This window comes from Pogoniulus pusillus, chromosome 21 (genome assembly GCF_015220805.1).
Source record: "Pogoniulus pusillus isolate bPogPus1 chromosome 21, bPogPus1.pri, whole genome shotgun sequence".
NCBI classification, from domain to species: Eukaryota; Metazoa; Chordata; class Aves; order Piciformes; family Lybiidae; genus Pogoniulus; species Pogoniulus pusillus.
In genome coordinates, this window is record NC_087284.1 from 5098610 (window position 1) to 5109060 (window position 10451).

The window sequence follows — 10451 nt, forward strand, 5'->3', positions numbered from 1 at the left end:
GTTCTGAGTTTCTGGCAGTGCAGCTTAAACGACCTCTTGTGTTAGCATGCCAAAGACCACACGAACCAAGCTATCCCCATGGTTCAAGTGCCCTGGGGGAGATGAATGCATTCTGATCAGGAGGAAAAGCATCAAACTGATTAATAAGATGCAGTTTAGACCTGCTCAGTTCAAATGGCACCCTGGAGAACTGCTACCAGCTGGCCTGCTGGTTTTGCCCTGTAAGTGATGTGGGATACCTATTTATTGAGTAGCTGCTCATAGCTTGGCAGTGACCACCCTGATCTGCTTTATGATCAGGTTCCCTGCCTGGTGCATGTGGGGCAGGCTGTGGATGGAGTCTACCTGGGCTGCAGCAAAGCTTTTGACACTGTCTGCCACAACAAGCTGCTGGCAAAGTTGGCAGCTCATGGCTTGGACAGATTCACTCTGAAGTGGGTCAAGAACTGGAGGGCTGGGCCCAGAGAGTGGTGGTGGTGCCACATCCAGTTGGCAGCTGGCACTGGTGGTGTGTCCCAAGGATCAGTGCTGGGCACAGTCCTGTTCAATATCATTATTGATGATCTGGAGCAAGGGATTGAGTCCAGCATCAGTAATGGTGGTGGTGAATGGTGCCACATCCAGTTGGCAGCTGGCACTGGTGGTGTGCCCCAAGGATCAGTGCTGGGCACAAACATGTTGAACATCTTGATTGATTATCTGGACCAGGAGATTGAGTCCAACAGCAGTAAGTTTGCAGATGACACCAAGCTAGGAGCAGGTGTGGAGCTGTTGGAGGGTAGGAGAGCCCTGCAGAGGGACCTGGCCAGGCTGGATGGGCAGGCAGAGACCAATGAGATGAGATTTAACAAGGCCAAGTGCAGGGTTCTGCACATTGGCCACAACAACCCCAAGCAACATCTATGATTCTATGAATCTATGATTCTGTGATTCTGTTTCTGTGATTCTATCTATGATTCTATGATTCTGTGATTCTATGGTTCAGTGATTCTATGGTTCTATGGTTCTATGATTCTATGCGTTTATGGTTCTGTGATTCTCTGCTTCTATGATTCTATGGTTCTATGGTTCTGTGATTCTCTGCTTCTATGATTCTATGGTTCTATGATTCTGTGGTTCTCTGCTTCTATGATTCTATGGTTCTATGGTTCTGTGATTCTATGGTTCTATGATTCTGTGATTCTATGCTTCTGTGATTCTATGGTTCTATGATTCTATGGTTCTGTGATTCTTTGCTTCTATGATTCTATGCTTCTATGATTCTCTGCTTCTATGATTCTCTGCTTCTATGGTTCTGTGATTCTCTGCTTCTATGATTCTATGCTTCTATGGTTCTGTGATTCTCTGCTTCTATGATTCTATGGTTCTATGATTCTATGATTCTATGGTTCTATGATTCTGTGATTCTCTGCTTCTATGATTCTATGCTTCTATGGTTCTATGATTCTCTGCTTCTATAATTCTATAGTTCTATGATTCTCTGCTTCTATGATTCTATGGTTCTATGGTTCTGTGATTCTCTGCTTCTATGATTCTATGCTTCTATGATTCTGTGATTCTCTGCTTCTATGATTCCATGGTTCTATGATTCTATGCTTCTATGATTCTGTGATTCTCTGTTTCTATGATTCTATGGTTCTATGATTCTATGCTTCTATGATTCTATGCTTCTATGGTTCTGTGATTCTCTGCTTCTATGATTCTATGCTTCTATGGTTCTGTGATTCTCTGCTTCTATAATTCTATGCTTCTATGGTTCTGTGATTCTCTGCTTCTATGATTCTATGCTTCTATGGTTCTGTGATTCTCTGCTTCTATAATTCTATGCTTCTATGGTTCTGTGATTCTCTGCTTCTATGATTCTATGCTTCTATGGTTCTGTGATTCTCTGCTTCTATGATTCTATGGTTCTATGGTTCTGTGATTCTCTGCTTCTATGATTCTATGGTTCTATGATTCTGTGATTCTCTGCTTCTATGATTCTCTGCTTCTATGATTCTGTGGTTCTATGCTTCTATGATTCTATGCTTCTATGATTCTAAGCTTCTATGATTCTGTGATTCTATGTTTCTATGATTCTATGGTTCTATGCTTCTATGGTTCTGTGATTCTATGCTTCTATGATTCTGTGATTCTATGATTCTGTGATTCTATGTTTCTATGCTTCTATGATTCTGTGATTCTATATTTCTATGATTCTATGGTCCTATGATTCCGTGGTCCTATGACTCTGTGGTTCTCTGCTTCTATGATTCTGGGGTTCTATGATTCTCTGATTCTGTCATTCTCTGATCCTCTCTTTTGATGGCTCTATAATTCTGTGCTTCTCTGATTGATTCTACGATTCACAGCATAAAAGATTTTGCTTTCCATAAACTCAAAGCTGTAGAGAGGCAGAAATCTTAGATGAAAAAAAAAACATTCACCTACAAATGACACAGCAGATTTTTCAGCTGAAATACCATTACCTAAATGCTAGCCTAAATGAGTGGGGAAGATGAATTTGCTTGGGTGTTAAAGGGGAATTCAAATGATTAAAGAGTATCCTGCCTGAGATAAAAGACTGTTCTACTGCAGAATGGCAGAAAACATTCTGCAGTGGGTATTACCTTTACCTATTGTTCCCTTACTATACAAAAATAAGTCATGCTCAGCAACCTCCAAATATGCCTCACAGTAGCTGCAAATCATAGAATTGTACAATGGTTTAGGTTGGAAAGGATCTCAAAGCTCATCCAGTTCCAATCCCTTGCCATAGACAGGGACACCTCTCACTAGAATAGATTGCTCAAGGCCTCTCCTCCTCCTCCTCCTCCTCCTCCTCCAGTTCAACCTCCTCTGCACTCAGTAAGGATATCCTCCACTAGAGCAGGTTGCCCACAGCCCTGTCCAGCCTCACCTTGAATATGTCCAGGCATGGAGCCTCAACCACCTCCCTAGGCAACCTGCTGCAATGTTCCAGCAGCCTCCTGGTGTAGAACTTGTTCCTCCAATCCAATCTCAATCTGCTCTGCTCTAGTTTGAAACCATTGCCCTCATCCTGTGCCTGCAGCCCCTTGCAAACAGTCAGTTTGAAGCCATTGCGCTCATCCTGTCCCTGCAGCCCTTTGCAGTCAGTTTGAAGCCATTGCCCTCATCCTGTGCCTGCAGCCCCTTGCAAACAGTTTGAAGCCATTGCTCTCATCCTGTCCTTGCAGCCCTTTGCAGTCAGTTTGAAGCCATTGCCCTCATCCTGTGCCTTCAGCCCTTTGCAAACAGTCAGTTTGAAGCCATTGCCCTCATCCTGTGCCTGCAGCCCTTTGCAAACAGTCAGTTTGAAGCCATTGCCCTCATCCTGTGCCTGCAGCCCTTTGCAAACAGTCAGTTTGAAGCCATTGCTCTCCTGTCCCTGCAGCCCTTTGCAAACAGTCAGTTTGAAGCCATTGCTCTCATCCTGTCCTTTGCAGTCAGTTTGAAGCCATTGCCCTCATCCTGTGCCTGCAGCCCTTTGCAAACAGTCAGTTTGAAGCCATTGTTCTCCTGTCCCTGCAGCCCTTTGCAAACAGTCAGTTTGAAGCCATTGCTCTCATCCTGTGCCTGCAGCCCTTTGCAAACAGTCAGTTTGAAGCCATTGCTCTCATCCTGTGCCTGCAGCCCTTTGCAAACAGTCAGTTTTAAGCCATTGTTCTCCTGTCCCTGCAGCCATTTGCAAACAGTCTCTCTGCAGCCTTCTGGTAGCCCCTTCAGGCACTGGCAGGCTGCTGTTAGGTCTGCCTGGAGCCTTCTCTTCTCCAGGCTACACACCTCCAGCTCCATCAGCCTGAAACAGAGATGTTTCAACCCCCTGATCATTTTTGTGGCCCTCCTCTGGACCGACTCTATCGTGGAATCATAGAATCAAGAAGGTTGGAAGAGACCTCCAAGCTCAGCCAGTCCAACCTAGCACCCAGCCCTGGCCAATCAGCCAGACCATGGCACTAAGTGCCTCATCTAGGCTTTGCTTCAACACCTCCAGGGATGGTGATTCCACCACCTCCCTGGGCAGCCCATTCCAATGCCAATCACTCTCTCTGCCAACAACTTCCTCCTAACATCCAGCCTGAACCTCCCCTGGCACAACTTGAGGCTGTGTCCCCTCAACCAGACCATGCCACTAAGTGCCTCATCCAGTCTTCTCGAACACTGCTCCATCAACTCCATGTCCTTCCTGTGCTTAGGGCTCCAGAGCTGGATGCATCACTCCAGATGAGGTCTCACCAGAATAAAGTGGTAGTTGCAATTAGCTTTGCCAACTACCCAAGCCAGCACATAAAATGTTGCAGTAAGTAGGGTTCAAAGCAGATTTGAAGCAGGAGGTGAAATTAGACTAAAGAATTCTTGGTAGTTTGGTTTTTTTTCCCTCTATTTCACTCTGTGATATATTTTGTTCAGAAGGAGTTTGGTTTAGGTTTGATTGAATGCCCCCATTAGAAATTCCCACTGCATAGATGCTTGCATCTGAGTCTGCAGAAGAGATGCAGGCTGCTGAATGCAAAAGCAGGGTTATAAGCTCTAAGAAATGTAAATCAGAGTGTAATATCACAGATATAGGAAAAGCTTCAGGTCAGATTTAATACCTACATTGCTTTTCACATTCACCTCAGTGTCTTGATCTCCCTGCAAGAAAAAAAAAAGCATAAAAGCAAGCAAAAAAATCCTAGTAAAAAGAAAATAAAGATGATAAGCATCCAGACATTGTCTGGTGGACAACAGAATGACCTTGAGCCAGCTATGTGCCCTTGTAACCAAGAAAGTCAGTGGCATCCTGGGGGGCATCTACAGAAGAAGGGGACACAGTCTCAAGCTGTGCCAGGGGAGGTCTAGGCTGTATGTTAGGAGGAAGTTGTTGTCAGAGAGAGTGATTGGCATTGGAATGGGCTGCCCAGGGAGGTGGTGGAGTCACTGTCCCTGGAGGTGTTGAAAAAAAGCATGAATGGGGCTGGATATTGGATTGGACTGGCTGAGCTTGGAGGCCTCTTCCAATCTGCTTGATTCTATGATTCTAAGACAGGATGAGGCACTTAGTGCCATGGTCTGGTTGATTGGGCAGGGCTGGGTGCTAGGTTGGACTGGATAAGCTTGGAGGTCTCTTCCAACCTGGTTGACTCTGTGATTCTAAGACAGGATGAGGCACTTAGTGCCATGGTCTGGTTGATTGGACAGGGCTGGGTGCTAGGTTGGACTGGATGAGCTTGGAGGTTTCTTCCAACCTGCTTGATTCTATGATTCTGTGGTCAATGGAATCCTGGGATGCATCAACAGAACAAGGGGACACAACCTCAAGTTGTGCCAGTGGAGGTCTAGGCTGGGTATTAGGAGGAAGTTGTTGGCAGAGAGAGTGATTGGCATTGGAATGGGCTGCCCAGGGACATGATGGAGTCACTGTCCTTGGAGGTGTTGAAGCAAAGCCTGGCTGAGGCACTTAGTGCCATGGTGTGGTTGATTGTCCAGGGCTGGGTGCTAGGTTGGACTGGCTGAGCTTGGAGGTCTCTTCCAGCCTGCTTGATTCTATGACTGTAAGTATTACCGATGCTCGTGCAAGCCTCCACCTCATGACCCAGCACATTCCTCCAGATGAAATCTATCCAAATGCTTTCTGTGATGAAAAGCCTTGCAGAAAACATTTTGAAGATATCAAATGTTCAAGATGAAAAATAAAATCAAGCCCAAAACCAAACCACCAAACAACACAGAAGACCCAAACATGTAAAAAAAGGTGTAGTGGAAATCATAGAACTGTGGAATCACAGAATCAGTCAGGGTTGGAAGGGACTACAAGGAGCAGTCAGTTCCAATCCACCTGTCATGTTCAGGAACAGCTCACAGTACATCAGGCTGGCCACAGCCTCAGCCAGCCTGGCCTTAAACACCTCCATGGATGAGGTTTCCATCACAATCCTGGGCAACGCCTTCCAAGCTCTCACCACTCTCATGCTGAACAACTTCTTCCTAACATCCAGTCTGAATCTACCCATTTCCAGCTTTGTTCCATTCCTCCCAGTCCCATCCCTATGGCAGCCTAAAAAGTCCCTCCCTAGCTTTTCTCTAGCCCCCTTAGGATAGTGAAAGGCCACAATAAGGTCACCTGGAGGATCACAGAAGTATAGAATGGTTTAGGTTGGAAGGGAGCTCAAAGCTCAGCCAGTTCCAACCCCCTGCCATAGGCAGGGACACCTCACACTAGAACAGGTTGCTCAAGGCCTCATCCAACCTGCTCCTGAACACCTCCAGGGAGGCTGTGGAGCACAGAAGCACAGAATGTGATCTTTGATCACAACACAACCTCCCTGGGCAATCTTTGCCAGTGTCTCACTGCAAACAACTTCTTCCCAACATCCACTTTCAATCTCCCTTCTACCACTTTAAACCCATTCCTCCTCATCCTGTCATTACAAGACCTTGTCAATAGTCCCACCCCAGCCATCCTGTAGCCCACTTCAGATACTGGAAGGCCACTCCAAGGTCTCCTCCAAGCCTTCTCTTCTGCAGGCTGCAGAGCCCAAACTCTCTCAGCCTCAGAGCAGAGCTGCTGCAGCCCTCTGAGCACCTTGGTGGCCTCCTCTGGATTGGCTCCAACACTTCCATGTCTTTCTTGTGTTTGGGGCTCCTGAACTGCACACAGTACTCCAAATTCCCTCTAATCCAAGTCAGAACCTCAAGTTCCCTTCCAACCCAAACCATTCTATGGATCTCTGAACTGCCCCATCCACCTTAGCTCTTCCTACAGCAAATGAGACCTCTTCATGTGTAAAGACCCTTGTAATAGCAGTAAAAAATGCCAGCTGGCTGAATGAAGAGCTAGAAATTTCCTGCTCCATGAATATCTCCATAGCTTGCCTGAAATGGCAGATACACATCTCTGGATTAGATTCTTGTTTAAACATTTCCATTTCTCTTTTCTCCTCTATTTGATTTCATTCAGTGGAAGAAACCATAACTCAAAACCAAACCCCCAAAAGCTGCTAAGAGACCAAACACTAACTCATTAAATTCCCTTGACACCCTACCTGCCTTCTTTTGCAGTCTGCTGTAAAATCTGATGCTAACTCCTCTTCATCTTGTTTTCCTATGTCCTCTGTTTGAAGGAGTGAGATAAACATAGCTTTAAATTCCTCAAAATGTTCCCCCAGGTGATTTTACCTTAACCATTGGGAATCTTTCCAGGCATAGTTTCAGGTAGTAGTCCTCATATAACTCAAAACCTGACAGATTAAACAGCAGCAGAACTTTAGGGTGAAGGAAAGCCTAATTAAAAGAGCTAAACAAGCTACAGCTCCACTTTCACAGGCTTTGCCTCCTCCCCAATAGCATTGCTAGTTTATTCCCCTGCTAATTTTGTCCTAGTAGCACTCCAAATGCTCTGCAGCCACCACTAAGTGGTAAACATCAGTCCACTGATCTGCTCTACCCTGGGGAGTTCAAAGAATCAATGATGGTTGAATCATTGAATCACAGAATCATGGAATCACTGAATCATGGAATTGCTGAATCATGGAATCAGAGTCATTGAGTCACCGAATCAGAGTTACTGAGTCATTGAATTGTTGAACCATTAAGTCATTGAGTCACTGAGTCATTGAGTCACTGATACACTGAGTCATTGAATCATTGAGTCATTGAATCAGAGACATTGATACACTGAGTCATTGAATCATAGAGTCATTGAATCATTGAGTCATTGAATCATTGAGTCATTGATACACTGAGACACTGAATCATTGAGTCATTGATAGTGAGTAATTGAATCATTGAGTTATTGAATCATAGAGTCATTGAATTATTGAGTCATTGATACACTGAGTCTTTGAATCATTGGGTCATTGATACAGTGAGTCATAGAATCATTGAGTCATTGATACACTGAGTCATTGAATCCTTGAGTCATTGAAGCCTTGAGTCATTGAATCATTGAGTCATTGAATCCTTGAGTCATTGATACACTGAGTCATTGAATCATTGAGTCATTGAGTCATTGATACACTGAGCCATCGAATCATTGAGTCATTGAGTCATTGATACACTGAGTCATTGAATCCTTGAGTCATTGAATCCTTGAGTCATTGATACACTGAGTCATCAAATCATTGAGTCATTGAGTCATTGATACACTGAGACATCGAGTCATTGAGTCATTGATACACTGAGTCATTGAATCCTTGAACCAAGGACAAGGGAGGTTCTTCTACCCCTATACTCAGCACTGCTCAGGCCACACCTTGAGTGCTGTGTCCAGTTCTGGACTCCTCAATTCAAGAGAGATGTTGAGGTACTGGAAGGTGTCCAGAGAAGGGCAGCAAGGTTGGGGAGGGACTTGGAGCACAGCCCTGTGAGGAGAGGCTGAGGGAGCTGGGGGTGTGCAGCCTGCAGAAGAAGAGGCTCAGGGCAGAGCTCATTGCTGTCTGCAGCTACCTGAAAGGAGGCTGTAGCCAGGTAGGGTTGGGCTTCTCTACCAGACAAGCAGCAACAGAACAAGGAGACACAGTCACAAGTTGTGGCAGGGGAGGTCTAGGCTGGATGTTAGGAGGAAGTTGTTGTCAGAGAGAGTGATTGGCATTGGAATGGGCTGCCCAGGGAGGTGGTGGAGTCACTGTGCCTGGAGGTGTTGAAGCAAAGCCTAGATGGGGCACTTAGTGCCATGGTCTGGTTGATTGGCTAGGGCTGGGTGCTAGGTTGGGCTGGCTGAGCTTGGAGGTCTCTTCCAACCTGCTTGATTTTATGATTTGGTTGGGTTTTTTTTCACATTTTTTCCAGGTAAAACTGAATCTAAGTTTGAATTTTTCAGCTCCTAAAGCAGTGAGAAGACACCAAAAATACAACTATATGAATAAGAAGCTCCCCTTTGCCAGCTCTGTTTTGAAAGCAAAATCTGCAGCTCACTGCTGAGCTGAGGGTTCTGTCTTTTATTTTTTCCCCTCCTTAAGCCTTGTGCTTGTCTGTTAGATCAAGATTCTTGAAAGACTTACATGAAAAATGTCAAGTTCCTGGATTCTGTCTTAGTCATAAAAGAGGTTAAAAAATAAGAGGTGTCCTGGCTGCATTCAGCAGACAAAATTGTTTCCTGCAAACCTGAAAGTGAATTATAACATAGCAGAGAGAGGCTGAAAACAGCTTTGAGAAGGATTGTGGAGTCCAGAGGAGGACCACAAAGCTGCTGAGAGGGCTACAACAGCTCTGCTTTGAGGACAGGCTGAGAGAGTTGGGGCCTCCAGTATCTGAAGGGGGCTAATAGAGGGCTGGGGAGGGACTATTGGCAAGGTCTGGTATTGACAGGATGAGGAGGAATGGGTTTAAAATGGCAGAGGGGAGATTGAAAGTGGATTGTAGGAAGAAGCTGGTTGCAGGATCATGGATGCAGAAGGGTTGTGGCAGGTTGAAGCTGTGGTTCTATGATACTATACCTAATGGATGCAGAAGAGCTGTGGCAGGTTGAAGCTCTGGCTCCATGATTCTATAGCTCATGGATGCAGAAGGGTTGTGGCAGGTTGAAGCTGTGGTTCCATGATTCTATAGCTCATGGATGCAGAAGAGCTGTGGCAGATTGAAGCTCTGGTTCTATGATACTATACCTCATGGATGCAGAAGGGCTGTGGCAGGTTGAAGCTCTGGCTCCATGATACTATAGCTCATGGATGCAGAAGGATTGTGGCAGGTTGAAGCTCTGGTTCCATGATTCTATAGCTCATGGATGCAGAAGAGCTGTGGCAGATTGAAGCTCTGGTTCTATGATACTATACCTCATGGATGCAGAAGGGCTGTGGCAGGTTGAAGCTCTGGCTCCATGATTCTATAGCTCATGGATGCAGAAGGATTGTGGCAGATTGAAGCTCTGGTTCCATGATTCTATAGCTCATGGATGCAGAAGGGTTGTGGCAGGTTGAAGCTGTGGTTCCATGATTCTATAGCTCATGGATGCAGAAGAGCTGTGGCAGATTGAAGCTCTGGTTCTATGATACTATACCTCATGGATGCAGAAGGGCTGTGGCAGGTTGAAGCTCTGGCTCCATGATTCTATAGCTCATGGATGCAGAAGAGCTGTGGCAGATTGAAGCTCTGGTTCTATGATACTATACCTCATGGATGCAGAAGGGTTGTGGCAGGTTGAAACTGTGGTTCTATGATACTATACCTAATGGATGCAGAAGAGCTGTGGCAGGTTGAAGCTCTGGTTCCATGATTCTATAGCTCATGGATGCAGAAGGGCTGTGGCAGGTTGAAGCTCTGGCTCCATGATTCTATAGCTCATGGATGCAGAAGGATTGTGGCAGGTTGAAGCTGTGGTTCTATGATTCTATAGCTCATGGATGCAGAAGGGTTGTGGCAGGTTGAAGCTGTGGTTCCATGATTTTATACTTCATGGATCCAGAAGGACTGTGGCAGGTTTTGAGCTCTGGTTCCCTGATTCTATAGCTCATGGATCCAGAAGGGCTGTGGCA